This window comes from Anopheles marshallii, chromosome 2 (assembly GCF_943734725.1).
Source record: "Anopheles marshallii chromosome 2, idAnoMarsDA_429_01, whole genome shotgun sequence".
Classification (NCBI taxonomy): domain Eukaryota; kingdom Metazoa; phylum Arthropoda; class Insecta; order Diptera; family Culicidae; genus Anopheles; species Anopheles marshallii.
The window spans coordinates 60,504,216-60,522,407 of NC_071326.1; the positions used below are offsets into that span (position 1 = coordinate 60,504,216).

At 39.7% G+C, this 18,192-nt stretch overlaps 2 pseudogenes; both read right to left on the bottom strand.

The window, feature by feature from the left end:
• Window positions 1-11,471: 11,471 nt before the first annotated feature.
• LOC128709404 (uncharacterized) lies at window positions 11,472-12,465 on the bottom strand (annotated as a pseudogene).
• A 69-nt stretch (window positions 12,466-12,534) lies between these two features.
• Window positions 12,535-15,127, bottom strand: LOC128718290 (uncharacterized; annotated as a pseudogene).
• Between the last annotated feature and the right edge of the window lie 3,065 nt (window positions 15,128-18,192).

Here is an 18,192-nt window from a genome sequence, read left to right on the forward strand (position 1 = left end):
ATTCGCGTTGGTCGTTGTGTTGGCCTGTGTATGCGTACCTGTCTCCTGGTTGGGAGACGATGTCGCTACTATCGCTCTCGCTCTCGCACCCTGCTCCTCGCCTGCTTCTACGGCGTTGCCCGTAGCTACGGGCTGAGCAAAGTATACCGTAGGAGTATCGATCGTTGACCCGAATCCTTGCCTTGCGATCGGTGGTGTTCCAGGTACACAGAACGGACAATTCCATTCTCGGTTGAACACGGTTTCATCCTCGTTTACGCACTCGAGGTGAAATTGTCGGCCGCATCGATCACATGCCACGGCATCTACTAAATATGCGTCATTACACACACCACAAACGTTTTGTTCCATTTTGTCGGCAACTAGCACTTAGTTACGACTTATTCACTACCAGGATGTATTGACCAGTCACGGTAAAAAAGGTGGTTGTTTTTTTAATGTTGCGTCCTGCAACTCGAAATTTCGTCGCGTCCTGCAACGATATTTCTTTCAAACGTCCTTCAACCAACGATCTCGGCTCTTTTAACACTTCAAACCGTCCCGATTTATTACTTTTCGTACACGATAGCGCGTGGTTAAAAAAACAACCGTACTCTCACTTGCTGGTTGAAAGAATGACCATCGTGGCCAAGCCGACCCGAAGCGGGTCCTTATGTGGTGGTCACGCATAGATCGCGAATAGCGCCCTCTGGCGCGTGGTACCGGTACCTCGCACCGTTACTAACAGTCACCACCAAGATTGTTAGTGACACAGTCAGTCAAAAAAGTCATGAGTTAACAGTCAGTCCGTAACAACCAGGCCTAGCAGAAGTACATTTTGAGCAAACTTGTCTTGACCCTACGGTTCGTTGGAGTGAATTGAAGTATATTAAAACAAGTGAGTGAGATTTTTCTTAATAGCTCTTGTATTTAGAAAAGAAACTAGAAACAATATCTTTAATTGGTTTTTAACAGATTTGGCTCCGAATCCGAAGTAGTGCCATTTGGAATCACTACAACAAACTGGAAAAAGGAGCTAAATGTCGTTATTGTTTTAAAACAATTTTTTATTCGCCAGGATCCACATCGAATTTGAAGCGTCACAGAACCCTTAAACATCCTACGGTTCCGTTGAACAGAGAACAAAACACCCGCAGAGATAAAAGTGCAGGAATTCATCGCGAATCCGTTACACAACATTGCCGTTTAGATATAACAGAGAGTAAAAACTCAGAAGAAGATAATGGGGTAGATCGCGCTCTAAGCCAGTTTTTATATACGTTTTGATGTTTCCAGGCTTATCCGCTTACAGCTCGCCATACAAATGGCAAGCCAAGTTAGGCCTAGGAAAGAAGGATTTGTTTGGTTTCTCAATGAAAGTACCCAAGTACCCAAAACCCAAACTCGACAAATGTCAAAACAAAGAATTTTGCTAGCTGGTCTGAGCCAGATTAGGCCATGTTTCCCGTGTGTGAGAAAGGTAATCAATTTTTTTTAACGAAAACAACTAAAAAAAAGATTATTTTGATAATAAGGCTTGTATATTATTTCATTGTATGGCATTAAAATTAACTTACTAAACTTAAATCGATTTTCCTCAAATTGTAGTTTACAAAACTGATCCCTTGTGTCATTCTTTATGTCAAAATGCTATGTCCTTTACGAATCTGTACAGAATGATACAGCCCGGTACCTGGATTATTTGGCAGATACAGGCTTAAAGCTTAAGCTTTCTAACTTTTGGGATGATCTACCCCTATAATGGTTCAGGCACGTCAAAACGTATATCGTACTCTTCTATGGCACACTATTTAAGAAAACCAATGACAATTAATAAGAAACGAGAATTAGACACATTGTTAATAGACATGATATGTCACGAGTGTTTGCCCATAACATTAGTGGAAGGAAAACATTTTTCTTTAAATTATAAACGCCCTAAATCCTGATTATGAATTACCGAGCCGTAAAACAGTTAGTAATTCTTTATTACCGTGCGACTATCAGGAAAAACTGAAGTTGAACAAACTGCTGAACAAATATATAATAATAATAATTTTATAATATAATAATTTATCATATCATTCTTACATACTAGCACAAAAATGAGCGAAAGAATCGCGATTCACATTTCGTTCTTTTTTGAAAAAGAGCTTGGTCGTTCGAGTTCATAAAAAAAATCGTTTTGCTCATCCCTAAACAGGAGCAGGATGGATTAGAATATATAATAGGTAACATAGCTAAAAAAATCTATTCCAAATATCCGATACTCAATTTAGGTTTAAAAACGTATCAAGCTACCAATGACCATCCTTATTGCCAGCCTCAATCATTTGTGTAGTAGGCGGTTTACGTAAACCGAGCAAAGAATTTTTTAGAAATGGGAGCAAAAGTTGAGTTCATTTTAAAAAATATTCATAGAGATGGTAAATTATTTATAAAAACAAGCATCGTAAACTCAACCCAATCTTTCACAAGGGAGGTTATAAACATGCCGCGGAAAAGCTGCCAAGTCAGACTGATGAAATTAAATGCTCCCGTTCAAAAATCCGGTGCTTGCAATCAAAAATGTGCGCCGGCGACAAGAAATCGAGTGCGGCGCGTAAAAAAATGTGTGCTGCCAGTCAAAACTAAAGTGTAAAACACTGTAATACTACATATTAGGTATACATCGCATTTGTTCGACCTAGATTTTCATAAAGTAACATTTTCATCACAGCCTTGGTAAAAAGATCATGTCAGCGATGTTAAAATAAACTAGTCAATTTATCTTTCTAGAACTAAAAAGTGTGATAATTTGCAATGTTTTTTTGTATGTGTATCATTACTTTGCCCATCCGTTGTTGGCTTCTTTCGTTCTGTAGTGCACTACACCTGCTGGTGTATCGTACTTACGTACGAAACAAACTAAAGAACTTTGCACTACTACTGGTGGCCTTTTACTAATAATGGTCTGATAAGCTTTCTTCATAGCTATTTTTTCGGGGCACTGTCCTGAAGCTGTACTATTTTGTCTTCACATTCACTTAGCAACACACAACGTGTATCTGAGCGATCGGGCCAGCCGTCTAATGCATCCGTATGCGGGTTCAGCGATACGAGTCTAGGCACTTGCTCCTGGGTTTTGCCACCTTGATCTACTGTGTGCAATTCTGTAGATTGAGAATGTATGTTTTGTTTGGTATAGAAGCTTGAAAATTGCCTGTGTTATCAACATTGTCTAAAATGTGACCGCAGTCTTTGAATCCAAGCGAACGGGAAAGGAAGGAGTTTTTGTGTGACCACCTAGCGTAGCAAATCAGTTGCTAGTGAAAATTAAAAAGAGCAGCTCAGAATGAGTTATAGCAACGATATTATCAGCGATTTTATCGAAGTGTGGTATTCTTATCCCGGGCTATGGAATATCAAACACGCGCAGTACGGAAACAAATACGCGAAAATCAGAGCTCTTGAGGCATTGACTCAAGTGCTAAAGAGAGAAAACGTTGATACGACTACGAAGGATGCGAATCAGAAAATATTTAATTTTCAAAATTCATACAATCGAGAAAATTGTCTCTGTAAACAATCTGTTCGTTCGGGTGCTGGCTGTTCCCAAGTGAGGAAACCAAAATTGTGGTATTTCGATCAGTTGAGTTTTCTCAAGGACAGTTCTGAAACAACACCATCACGAAATACGAATTTTGATGCACCTATTGCACCCCTTGCACAACGTGCACCACATGCACCAGAAACTAACAATCCCTCACTATATGTGCTATCGACGGGTCAACGTTCTAGTGTGAGTAAACATGATCGATTATTGTAATTTAAAATATTATAACAATCTTTGTTTCACCTTCTTAACGGGCGGTCCGCAGCTCTGTGTCTGCTATTTTACAAAAAGTGACATCGATACTGGACAATGCGCAGGATGAATCATCCCAAATGCGCTTATCATTTGCGGTTCTTTTGCGACAGTTACCTAACAGTAACCTAAAGGATTACTGTATTTTCGGCAATGCAAACAATGTTTATAAGGGAGATTCAGGCGCACCTAGAAACGACTCCGAATTCGGGTACAGCAACCCAAACTGTTTTGCGGGAAGATGATTGGATGTCGATCAAGATAAGTTCCAGAAATGTACCACATAAACCACCACAGTTAAATTTTTTAAAATAAATTTTCATTGACTCATCGTGTTTAATTTTGAGAATAGTTTTTTTTATTTTGTGTTCAGAATTGAGACCCTTCATTATTGAAAAAATCACAAAAAACATCCCTTACATTTTGGCCAGAATTATTTGAAGTTCTTCTAGCATTTGGAAGGTAGGAACTGGAGGGAGGAAAGCAGAGGGAGTTAACAATGAAGCGGAATATGTAGGCGATGATTTTTTTTTAATATGCAAATAACAAGCAGCAAGTACAATTTGTGTTGCTTTTCAGGAGCTACTCGAATAGGTTGACGGAACACCTGAAATCGAGACACATTGTGCCCAAAAATACACTCTACAACATTTCGCGCTTTCGAAATTCCATCACTGTATGGTTTCATAAAATGCGTTGTGAGACGGAACGCTTCGTCTTCGATGAAGACATGGGGAACGACTGTGTCTGTTCCCGGTAATCGTGATGGTGGTGGCAAGTTCAGCTCGTTGTATTCCAACAACTCACCGAAACTCAAATCGCGCATCACTCCGCCAACCGATATGCTCCCATTAGCTCCGATATCCGCCGATAGGATTTCATTGGCATTTCATTCATTGGCAACAATTAGCAAAACAATGCCAAATGTACCCTTATAGTTATAGTACGTAAATGCGGAATGAGCTGGCTTTTGTATTAAAATGTGTTTCCCGTCCGCTGTACCGCAACAATTCGGAAATTGTCATTTGTTCCAAAAACATTCGCTTACCTCTTTCCACTCTTCAGCACATTGGGGCAACTATAACAAAACATATTAACACCGAATTAAATTTGGACGACCACATTCTTCCTCTAATCAATTACCTTAATGTATTCGCGTAAAGATTGTAATATTGCTTCGCATGTCTCTATTATAATCTGCCCAATGCTTTTAGGAGACACTCGACACACTTTGGCGAGTCCGAATCTGTGAAGCTTTTTCCTGTCGCCAAATATCGTAGCGTTATAATCAACCCAACTGACTACGAGTAGAAATTGCTGCTCTCATCCTCGTGTCTGATTTGACTATAAAAGAATGAACTCTTTCCAACAGCGAATTGAACAGAGTGTCATCCATTCGCAGGTAGTTACGAAAATCACCTTCGTCTTCAGCATTCAACTCACGCACCATCGTTACTTCTGTTGATGTGCGATTACGATCCAGAAGCCACTTCTTGCTCCAAACACGTTTTTCTATTTCTGGCTCGTCCCTTTCAAGCGCCTCAGCCAAAGCCGCTGTGCAAATAGAGGATGTAAAATTATCCATTTCGTCTGATAAATTTGGTACTGCTGTCGAAATACGTCTAAATGCACACGTTTCTGATCGCCAACTGAAATAAATAGTTTGATACTAATCAAAAGAAACCTCTACTTACACATGTACGTGTACTGCAATATAATAGTGATGAATGTCAGAACAGGTTACGCAGACTATACCGCAATACAAATTTATAGTAATGCGTACTGTGTTCTCGCCTGACATTAACATTTTGGATTGGTGTAGATTGGTTTTTCTACGCATATCGGAACACTAGGTCTTATCAAAGTGTGTGTCTCCACTCTGAGCGAACCAGTAAAAATATTTTTATTAGACACAACTATTTATTTAACTATTGTAAACAAAAATACACAGAAAGTTTTAAATATTCGGCATTTTAGTAATTCGGGATTCCTATAAATATAAAATATAAAAAAAAAATATATCTGTAAAAAAAGAAATAAAATAAAAAAATGAAATTTTTTTGCCCTGTAATTCGTCTTGGTATGATATTTAGTGCAGTAGCGGATCATTCCCATTGGAGGCCATGTGCCATATCATATGGCGCTTGAAGACCCTGGGAGGAATAGTTGGAGCTATTGTCTCATTCAGAACCGGTCGAGCAGGAGAGGGAAGGGGAGAGTAGGACTGTCCCGTATCAATTTTTCTAGAGGCATTCCTTGTAGTACACTCCGAGGCCGCTTCTAGCATACTTCAGGGGAGGGTGCTATACAATTTTGTTCCTTTGTCGTCAGGCGATGAGGCCCTGCGTGGCCGCCTACTCCGCTTGCCGTAGATTTAGTGAAACAATTGTCGAAAAGCATGTGAGGCTTATCTGTACATGTACATGTAGTACAGTATTACGAAAATTCTCTCCTACCTCCAGGCATGTTGCAGTAAAAAAATGCAGTTTCTTTTGAACTTTTTTGCATTACATGTAGTTTAACGTTAACTCGTATCATGATGTGACGTAGACACTTATTTCTGTTACGTAAAGTCAAACGTCAGCGCTGCGTCAATTGAGTATCAAGATTTTTCAGGGATCACAAAAAGGGTTTTTGGTTTTTCCTCTTTTTTTATTGTTTCTATTTTATACAAAAGTTAAAAAATTAAAATACAAATGTACAAAAGGCTATAAAAAGTATCGAGAACTGTAAAATGAGTCAACCTAAGCTAACTCATACGTAAAGTTTTTATAATTTTACTGGTTAGGATGGCAATAACTTAACCAGAAATTGGCAACTGGGCAACAGTTAGATACATCCAATTTGCAGAAATAGTTTTCTCATTTCATTTCAGTATATAATATATGCTTGTGGTGAGGAGTAAGGCGTCTTGTAACTTTTTTTTCAATATAATTCTAATGTTGCTGTTACTTCTTTCATTGGTCGTAGAAAAATCGCTTTTCAGTGATCGATAAAATTATTGGCCAGATATATGTAGCCCAGATTTAAAACACGTCCAATGCGCATCCCTCAGGGACTTCTTTATCGTCTTCACACTAATTTTTTTTTATGCCGCAGTTCAATTAAATTTTACTACTTTTTTGTGCTGTGAATTCAGTAACACGGGGATCTACAGACATTTAACATCGAGCAAGAACTGTCATATCGTATGGGAATTATGTTCAATGAACAGACACTTTCCATACAATTTGACAGCTTTTGCTCAATGTTCAATGACTGTAGACCGCCTTGTTCAATGTTCAATGACTGTAGAATCCTATGATTAAAAGAATGGCTTACCTTATCTTTCAAGAAGGAGAATAAAAATTACTTAAATTTTCAGATTACTGATTATTCGGTGAAAAGTTCTGCTTTTTGAATGGTGGAAGTAAAGTCTGTATAAAATACAGAATATCGTTATTGTTTACGGGTTGCCTATCTCTGGGAGTAACTCCAACAATCACGGACAAATACTTTTCCGTTATCTACCATTCGTTTTGATCAATCATCCTCAATTAGGTTTTCCATAGAGATCAACACCTATATTGGAAGCGCGCTGTGACAAAAGATTCACGACGAATTTTGTTATTTTCACCACTACTATTGTCATTAGTTTACTGCCAAGTTCCTCTCGCTTTGATTGCCATCCATCTGACCGTAACATGAATTTCAAATTACTGTTATAACATATTAAACAGTAGATCGAAGCTAATCACGAAAGCATTTTTCGCTGCCAGACGCTTAACCGAAGCAACTTGTTTACATAGCTTTGAAGCCAGCAACACGTATCATTGAACCATGTGTTATCGATTCTGTTTTGATTGGTCTTTAGCAAGGTACCCAGAAAAGGTTAATGAATTTTTGGTAGGCGTTAATTGCACATGTCCCTACCATTAAGGCTGTCAGGCCTCTAATGAAAGATTGCTGTAACATGATCACGCGCATAAACCATAGCATACCATAGCGCATGATCAGCTAATTTAAGTCTTGTGTTACGATTTTCTGTGTTTCAGAGACGAGACACGGAACAATCACACGACCGGCGAAAAGATTAAGACAGCGTCACCAGCGGCATTGAACAGTGCGGGACGAATTGTCGCATACTGGCAGAAAAGTGGTAATATAAGTGCGTTTTCCAGTGGACGTGAAATTTGTGAAACTATGTTACACGAGTGAATAAAGTGCAATTTAGTGTTTAAAAAAAATTGTACTAAAATTATATATGAAGCATTGAGAAAATAAAAACAGTTGAAGCGTAGCTAGTGTAGTGTACGTCACTGTAGGATAAGATCGAACGGCTGGACACACACGGGACGTCCACGTCCTGCCCACGTCCACATCGAACTTCGTGCAAAGCCGAACATAAACGTCTATCCTTCACCGTACGCGCAAGCGAGACAGCGTTTGTCGTACGATCAGCCCGTATGCTCCGTCATTTACGCGTCATTCTAATAGAAGCATACGTAAAGTTCAGAAAGGATCGAGGAGCTTTCCCCCTAGTTCCTTTCATAAACATTTTCTTTACGTTTTGAACTAAACGAATACGTTTATATGCTGACGTTAGACAAAAAAGAGTTGTAGAAATGGAGAAACATTTTTCTGTGAAATAAATGGTTGTTTTGGAAATGGTTTATGATAATACGAAAATTTAAACCTTCTATTTCTGCCGGTACCTGTTTAAAAACAGTACTACCGAGCATTTTCGTGTGCTCATTGGCTGGGCACACACGGACGTCCACGTCCTGCCCACGTCCACATCGAACTTCGTGCAAATCCGAACATAAACGCCTATCCTTTACCGTACGCACGAGCGAGACACAATAGTCGCACGATCAGCCCGTATGCTCCGTACGCGTCTTTCTAATAGAAGCATATGTAAAATTCAGAGAGGATCTATTACCTTACCCCCTAGTTCCTTTCATAAACATTTTCTTTGCGTTTTGAGAGCCAGATATGATGTTCATTTTACCTAGTCTAAAATTTGTTCATGTAATTATATTTTTCATGTAGGTTTAAGATAAACCATTGCAAATAAAGAGTTAATAAAAAAAATAATATTGTTCCAAAATATCGGGAACCGCTTCGCAATATGTTGTGGTGTTTAAACATTTCATCACAAAAAAATCCAATGCTTTTCTTCCTAGTTCTCACAACGGTTCGATCACAACCCATCTTTATGCAATCCATCCTTTTTACTCTACAACAGCAAGGCTGAGTAAGCGGGTAAGAACAAGTCCACTGATCTGCTCTCGAGAGAATTATTTCCGAATCCTCTTTCACTTCGTGCTTTGTGGACGTCTTGTGGACGCGTCCACGGCAGGACCCAATTTTTTTGAATTTTTGTATGACTTCGTGGATTTTGGACGTCCAGTGGACGTACGTGTGTGCCCAGCCTTACCGCTTCCAGCATAGCGACACTTACCGCTTCCAGCATAGCGACGCTTACCGCTTCAAATAGAACTGGCACTGAACAATCATCTCACTATTCCGATTCCATGACGCAAGTTGCACCGCGGATACAACAAAGTTTCCAAAGTATCTTCCACCGCCACTGGTGTGTTTCGATGGCCGTCCTTTTGTGTCATCACAGCAGCCGTCAACAATAGTTTCTGCATCTTCCGAAAACAACGAACCAAGTTGCACCGTGGATGCAGAGAGGGTGTCTTCAATGCATCTTCCTTCGCCTCTGGTGTGTTTCGATGTCCGTCCTTTTGTGTCGTCACAGCAGCCGTCAACAATAGTCTCAGCAGCGCGTTTGTCCACTCCATCGCCGTTCAGTAATAGTGGCCACGACATCTCGCTGCCACAGCATTCAGCGAAGACGTTCGAGCTGTATGATAGGAAATACATAGGACAAGGAATAGAAGGAATACGAAAAGAAATGCACGATATGAATGATGCTATAGGAACGATGAATGCACATTTGTACAAACTGACACGGAAAATAATTCAACGGGACTTGCAGGGACCAACAGGTGTTTTTGTCCCACTCAGCGACGCGAGTAACAAAACCATTTCTCCAGTAAGGACAAAGGAGGAGCTGTATAAATTAGAGGAGTTTCTTCAAAACGAAAAATATGGAAAGCATGGTAATACGCTTATGTGCAACAACGTCTGCGCGTGACGCACCGAACCGTTTAAGTGAGGCTTTACATAGAATACTAAGTGATGCATTTTTAGCGCAATGTAGCTGGCTGGGTGGCAGTAAAAACGGACCGAGAACAGGAGTTCCGTTGAAAAAATTTACAAATTTTTTAATTCTGCTTCAACGCGTGGCAGGGACAAATAATGCGGAGCGATTAGAATTTGAAAGAATTCTAAAAACGAAAATATTTCATGCCCCAGAAAGATTGCGCTACATGGAAAACGTACGAAACAGCAATTGTAAAACCCGAAAACAGCACTGAATAGTAATTTTTCCTCACCTTATGTACAACCCGTGTAATTTATATTGCTTACCTGTATAGAGATTTGCAATTGGAGCGCTTCCTTAAAGACCATCCTGTTGTGTGTTCTGGAACCATTGCGTGAAAAAAATCCTGTAACAATCCTGAATGAAATTCAAAAGTACAAATTTTTATTGTAAAACAAAAAGGTTAGTCATTGCAGAGCTAAATGGTCAAACCAGCACCTTGTTTTGACCACAGTAAGGAGAAGTTTAAATATTATAAATAAATATACTTTCCATGGAATACAAATAAACGTTATTTGATCGTAAATAAATAGAATATTGTTTAACAAAGCATTTGGTGTATTAAACTATTAAGTACTATTCATCCATCGACCAAACCATTTCAAAGTCATCGGCCAAGAATACAAATGCGCACGTCTAGGAGAAGGCCTGGACAGATCGCGGTGTCCCGCAAGCATGAACATAAAATTCCCGATGATCCAACCTAAAATGCCCAAAATATTATCTACCTATCTACCTATTTATCTATCTGTCCACCTATCTATCTACCTATCTATCGAGCTAACTATTTATCCATCGATCCATCGATCAAACTATCTAACTATCTATCTATCTATCTACTTATTTATCTACCTATTTATCGATCTAACTATCGGTCTAACTGTCTATCCATCGATCAAACTATCTAACTATCTATCTACCTATCTATCTATTTATCTCTCTAGCGATCCTTCTAACTATCTTTATATTTATGTTATATCTAACACCTATGCTACCTAACCTTCACCCACTTTTACAACCTAATCAACATTAAAAAAAAATGGTTAGATATGTTAATTTAGGACATGGGATAAAATTCATGTTTAATGGGATTGGATCATTGAGGTGCCATCCATGCGGTTAAAAGGGTCGGCTACGAACTGGGCACCATTGTACCGGAATCGCGACGAAAGTGTCTGTAATTAAAACCACAAAAATCAATTAGAATCTTTTTAACAGTCAATGGAAGTATCATAACTTACCACTTATTACCTCCCGTGAAAAATAAGGCTGTTCACGCGGCCACAGAAGGTTCCTATAATATATATATGAACAACCTATCGGAAAAGTTTTTATCAATTTATTAGCGTTTTAGTTGAAATAGTATGGATGAATTAGTAGGTAGGAATGGAGGAATTAGTTGAAAAAGTTAGTAAGTTAATAGAAGGGTGATTAGTCAAGAATAAAAGTATGAAGAAGAGGAAAGAAGGCTATAGTATCATGAGCAGGACGTGGAAGAGGTTGTTTGGGATGAGGGCTAAGGCATTGGGTAGGAAACCGGACTGCAACCAGCTTGCACCTGATTTCAGTCCATGACACTTCCACCATTCGTGGCGGAACATTCTCTTGCACTTCATAAATATGCAAATCAGCAGACGACAATGCAGGAAAAGCATTGCCGTCCGCTAATACGTTGAAATGCTCCGCCACTGACAAAAACCGGACTCCAACTACGGAGATGGGAAGCGCAGAAGATTTCTTTGCTTCCAAAAATTTAACAATGCCGTTGTCTTTGGTTAAAAAAAAATTGATCTCTAAAAGTTGGCATTAAGGCAAAATCGGCGGTCACGTGTACACCGGCTCCATTTGCCTTTAATCTAGGATATTGTGGAGCAATTACGTTAACAGCCCGATAGATGCGTGCAAGTTCGTCTGACCGGGCTGCCACTTGCTGCGCTCATTTGGTGCCCGCACGGACCCAGCGTTTAATAAATTGTAAATGATTTTTGAAGGGATACGCTGAGAACTCATCGAGCGGTCCATACAAAGTAACCTCTCCATACACGTGCTGAAGATTGTGGATATTGCTCGTCAAGTAGGCACGACCATATATCGAGCCAAATTCCTTCACAAATAAGCGAAGGAATTTGTCTGCTAGAGGCCAAGGGCGCTGGTGTGCCAATGAAGAAAATATTGTCACACCGCAGAAGTAGAGCAGGAAGTGACGATATTGATGATAATCCGTAAAGTTCTTCATGACCACAATACTAACATAATGTAGAAAGGACCGCAATTCGGTTCCCTTCCAAAAGGCGACATGTTTGATGTGCCGCATACGCTGTTGCACCTTCGAAGGAAGTTGTATGCTTAACAAAAATCGCGATACTACTTCCTTCGTTCGGGTGGACCACTTTTCACAAACCCCCGGATAATCCCCATCCATCATACCCCGCAAAAGTTTCCAGGTTCCACCCAATTCAATAAGATGTAGACGATCGCAGGAGACAACACCTTTGATCATATCAAAATTGTCTAAGTTTTCCAATGGGGATCGCCAAGACTTATGATGGTCCACACATACTCTACTACGAAACTCTGCGTCCGTCCGCAGGGGAGTATCGATCGTATCAAAAATCATTTTTTTACGATCGGCTAAGTATTCGCCAACAGCAGAACACTTCAAACAACCGTGATATCCGTTGTAGCTCGTTGTTGCTGAAAAAGAAAACGAAAAACCCATTAACAGTCTATCTTATTATTACTGTGTTATAAATATTACATCAAAGTAGTAAAACATTTTAAAAAATCTTACCCTTTAAAAGTGCTCGAGCTGGCGAATCAGCGATAAGCACGAACTCTTAACTGCACCGTTTTATCGCCGATTGCCAAGCCTTCCCGCTGAATCAGATTCAGCTCATCTATTAACGGCCGAAGAAACGGTGTCACTCCGGGATTGACGTTCCTGTAATAAAATCACATACGAAAACGAAAATGAGTTTTCTACATTATACACAAATTGGATCATGAAATACTTACTGCAAATGCTGGGTCAGGCTTAAGACCTCCATACCAAAAATCACCACCAGGGATGGGAGTGACAATCTTCCCAACCCCAGTAAGTGTCTTCACAAGCGTCCGCGCATCTTTGGGAAGATCTAATTTTAGCTTCTTCCGTAGGATCGCCAGCATCATGTTGACCGTCGAACGGGGGAACTGATGCGATACAGCAAGGTATCTCAGACAGTCAATTAAAGACATGTCATCGAATATGTCGAACGCATCGTCCCAACCGACCGCGTCTTCTTCAAAATCGGCACGGTCGTCCCCGTCCGAATGAATGTCCTCCTGGTCGGTATCTATACTAATGTTAGTAGAGCTATTAGAACCACCACCATGATTAAAATTACAATAATTTAAAAAATCATAATTGTCCCCTCCGCCGTGGTCTGCGTCGCTGGTTCCTAGTAGTGATCCTTCTTTTGCTGCGCTGGTGCCATGGCATGGGTGATGCTGCGATTAAATCTAAAAAGAGAACATGAAATATTCAATCTCGTTACACTACTGTCTTATATATAGTAGAAAATAACATATGACCACGCGTACGCGTTTTTTATTTCGTTCATTCCACGCTTGCACTCGCGATTACACTATCCGGGTGTGGCATTTAAGATACGACTACATAAGTTTCACAGAGCGAAGGTTTTTGAAGTTATGTTTGCACTGTCCACTACATTACAGCCATCTTAATTCCATCAGAGCATTTAAGTACAGTTTTTGCATTAGCATATTAAATTATCGCAGATTAATTAAAACTATTTATTATTAATCGGTCAAATTAAACTCACAATTCCATTAATTTTGTTCCACACAAAATTAATTAACACACTTTTTAGAATTATAACCACGACGGAGCCATTTATGGTTTCCTTGTGTTGTTCTGGATTTTCACTCTTGCGTGCATTCCGGCCTTTTTTAAAATGGGATTTGGAACCGGACCTCCTATGTAAGAAAGCTGCAACCGCTGCACCACCTACGTAACATTATACTATCACATAGTTGTGTTTTTTCAATTTTGGAACTGTAATTTTGAGGTCTTGGCATGCTATTTCTGACATGTCAAATTCAATAGTACAGCCCTATCTACGAGATTACAGCACGGACGGAAATTGGTGATGCTATCGTTTGAAGACAAGCGGCATTACCATCTACATCAGTGGTCTCCAACCTATGGTCCGCAGACTACTTGTGATCCGTGGCATTAGTAAAAGTGGTTCGCGAAAGAAATTATTTGTTCCTTGAACCGATCACTATCACTTATACGCCATGCCAAACAAAATTTGTTTGGAGGATTTAATTCACATATATTTATTCTACGGAGCAATTAATCGTAAGGTAATATGGGCCACGATAAATATATAATTATGTAGAAAGAAAAGAACGCACATGCGTACACGACAAAGGTTAGGCACAAAGAGAGCGGTTCGCTTCACGTTATGCGTTGACCTGTCAACGCAGCCGTGCTGCCAACCTGTAGTGTTTATTCTATTGCAGTTTATAAAGTCTCGTTAAAGGTGTTGATAATGATGGTGATGATGTTGCATTATAATTATATGTTGAATGAAAGTCGTCCGCGGAACTAAAAAGGTCGGAGAGCACTGATCTACACCACCGGGGCCACCTCCCGATAGTTTCTCACTTAACATGGAATTTAAAAAAAAAATTGTTTCAATTTTAAGAAAATTTTTGTTCTTCTTATCTTCTTCTTAAATTTCTTATCATTTGGTCACGCACAACTTATGTTAGTCTTGACTTGCTATACATGCTTGCTATGCAGTGACTAACTATCTGTTTCTAAAATGTCCTATAGTCGTCTATAGGACACACGGATCAGCCTAAAATTCAGTCACGACTGGTCCGTGCTATACACTTCTTAAAAACACAAAGGCACTTTTTACACATAATTTCACTACACGCACTTGACACAGTGGACACATTTATTTAAGTCTTTTAATAAAACTACACTAATCATAACTTACCAATATCCGGAAGAGGAACGAAATTTGGCAATCCACTACTTCCTGCACGGCGGTGCCGCTCCTTTGCCTCATCGAAATCGCGGTCAAGCTTTTCCATTTCTTGGCGATATTTCGCATAAAAAAGGCCATTCATTTTTGGCATTTTCGGCAGTTTTGGAAACATTTTGATCACTATAATTGCACAATATATTTATCAAATTAATCACAAAAACCACGATTTCACTTATTATTTCACTTAACACCTATAATTTTCAAAACTGTTATTATAGAACACTTGAACGTACCGGCATGCGTTGAATCGTGTAGAAAGTGATTTGTCTATGTCTACTACACAATCAAATAATTGTTCTATTCGATCTATCGCGTTATTATCATTCCCGCACTTACACTACAAACCAATCCTTCGTTTCTATATCGCAACACACTACTTTTTCTTTCACTTTTTTATCTTTGCTCAAATTGACACGATCGTGTGGAAAAAGGAGAAAAAAAGATCAAAAATGTACTCGGAGCGTTCGGATCGCTAATTTTACACCAACACATCAACAAAAGTACTCTTCGCGGCACTCGACCCAAGGAGAGCAATTGGACCTTCTCCATACAAAATCAGAAAGTGCTCGCTCTAACAGCTACTTCGCTCCTGCTTGCACTCTCGTCGAATCGAGCCCCCCCTCGAAAGCTCTCTCAATCGGAGCGAAATTTCTCTTGCTGTTCGTTTCTTCGAAGTCGTTCCTTCTCGGTCGCGTCCGTTGCAGGCATACACAAACGTCAACAAACGTACACACACAGTCCACTGTTGCAAAAATCCTTCGTTTTTAACCTCACTTTTTGAATGTGAATTCACTTTGCGCAGAGGGATTCATGGCAAAAAACTGATTTGAAACATTGCAGAGCTGTTTGGTTCGCTCAATGCACGCATGTATTTCGTTCATAGTAAGATTCTCTACACATTTTAATATCCATAACACTATCCCAGAGGATGTTTCGTACTTTACCGGTCATTCCACTAGTACAATTATAGTTACTGAAATCTATTGTAGATTCACGTATGATGTTTTGTGGTTTGTTTGTTGTTTGTCTGGTCATATGTTGTGACGAACTAGTTTTGTTTGTCATGATGATTATAAATATGCCATCCGTGCAATTGTAACGGTAAATGCTACAACAGGATCGAACAACAGGATAAGCAACGCACGAGTTCCTTGCCACATGTGTTTGATTCCAGTCATGTTTCTTCTGTTGTAGCTCAGATTAAGATTTTGTTCACGTTATCAGCTAATTTGTTAGGCAAATGCTATCGAAGTTATGTTAGAACAGATAGCAAAAGTTAAAGATGGCAATCGAAATCAAAGTGATCCCTCCGTTCTTTCTGTTGGTTGAAGGAAGTGATGGGAAATGATCCCAAAGTTGGGATCGGATCGTGTAAATTTACCGGAATACCGATACCGGAATAGGATGGGATCGAATGATCCCTGATCTCTTGTGGAATGGTTGGCGGGGTGGAGGGGGGGAAGGGGAGGAGAGCTATTTCCGTGCAACGATGTTCCCGGATCGCTGTGGATCACAATCCCCATACAAGGCATCACCTTTTCCATGCAACGATGATCCCGGATGGCTAGCGATCAAAAGCGCTATTCAACAGTGATCCCATATAATAGGATTGGATCAGATTTTTCAAGCCTGGATCGGCCCTCTAACTTCTCATCACTAGTCAAAGGACTCATCTTGTTTGTAAACTTTATTATGCGTCAGGTTCTGCTCAGGCCAATCGGATGTGCGCAAATAGGTAGCTCTCTCAAGCAGTGACTGAAGGTTTGGGTCTGTTAAAGGATAACATTTTACAGAGAAAAAAGATTCATCCAAACATCGCTTACAAGCGATGAACATAACTGTATACTCCTTAACCTCAGACGGATGATCTATCCAACACGTAGAGACAGTTGATCGCCAAGGCAAAAGACTATCCATAGACTGATACTGACTTTTTAATCGGAATTGCATTGCGAGCAAGACGGCGCAAATTGGTTCATAGACTTGTAGCGCTACATGAAAAGCAACAGGCTTTTGTATACATTACGCTTTCCAGCAGTACGGTGAGGTCGGCCTTTTTAAATCAGTCAATTTTTCATCGGTAGGACGTTACTGATGGATTGATAGGATCACTATTTAGCTTAATCTTATTCTATGCAGAACAGATCCATCGAGTTATGTACACAAATATAACATGTTTAAAACAACATGTGCCAATGAAAGGTACACCAACATGCTCCTGTCTATGCCCCTCACCCACAATCACCTCCTGTTATGATTTCACGAAAGGAAAGAAAACGAACATGGTATGTCACCATACACCTAAAGGCTTCATGACAACAACAAAAATCGTTGGTTCTAGTAAGACCGAACATACACGTTTTTGCCTCAGCTATGCTATCTGATCGGAATCCGAACAAACTAGCAGTAATAGTTTACTCTCGATATACGATTTGTTAACATCTGCGAAAACTAACTCCATGAACCATCTTGACCTTCTTTGTGCGGTACTGTACCTTATGCGCATAAGTTCCGTTATCTTCGTGCGCACGCATATACATCTTCACACGTTTGTTTCAGACTCAACCAATAACGACTAACACGGTACGCAAATTGGTACCAGCCAGATCGGTCATCGAATTTCATTCGGAGTAAAATGGAAAGAAACCATGTTAAACCTGAAGTAGTCTCTTTTTCCTGAATGATGTTTCGACATCAATCATCAAACATCATCAATAGTTTACTTCCTTGCATCGTAACCTATCTGCATGATGACATTCAAATCCTGTTTCTAGTACTGTTTCTTGTATCAACATTTTATGAGAGGGAATACGAATGTTCGATTGTCATTGCTTCAACCGTAGAACAATAACAAATCAAAGGGATTGTTCTCAAACACTGACCCAAACCTTACTGAGCATATCCTTCTAAAATCATTGCATCATTGAAATATTTGCATCTTCAATGCGCATCATACTTATTTTTTGCTTAGCGCGTTAGAGCCTACTGCACATCATGACACATTTGGTCAAATGACCGGAATGTATTTTCACCAAAGTTGCATACACACACAACACTCGACGCACTGACTACATAAAACAAAACTC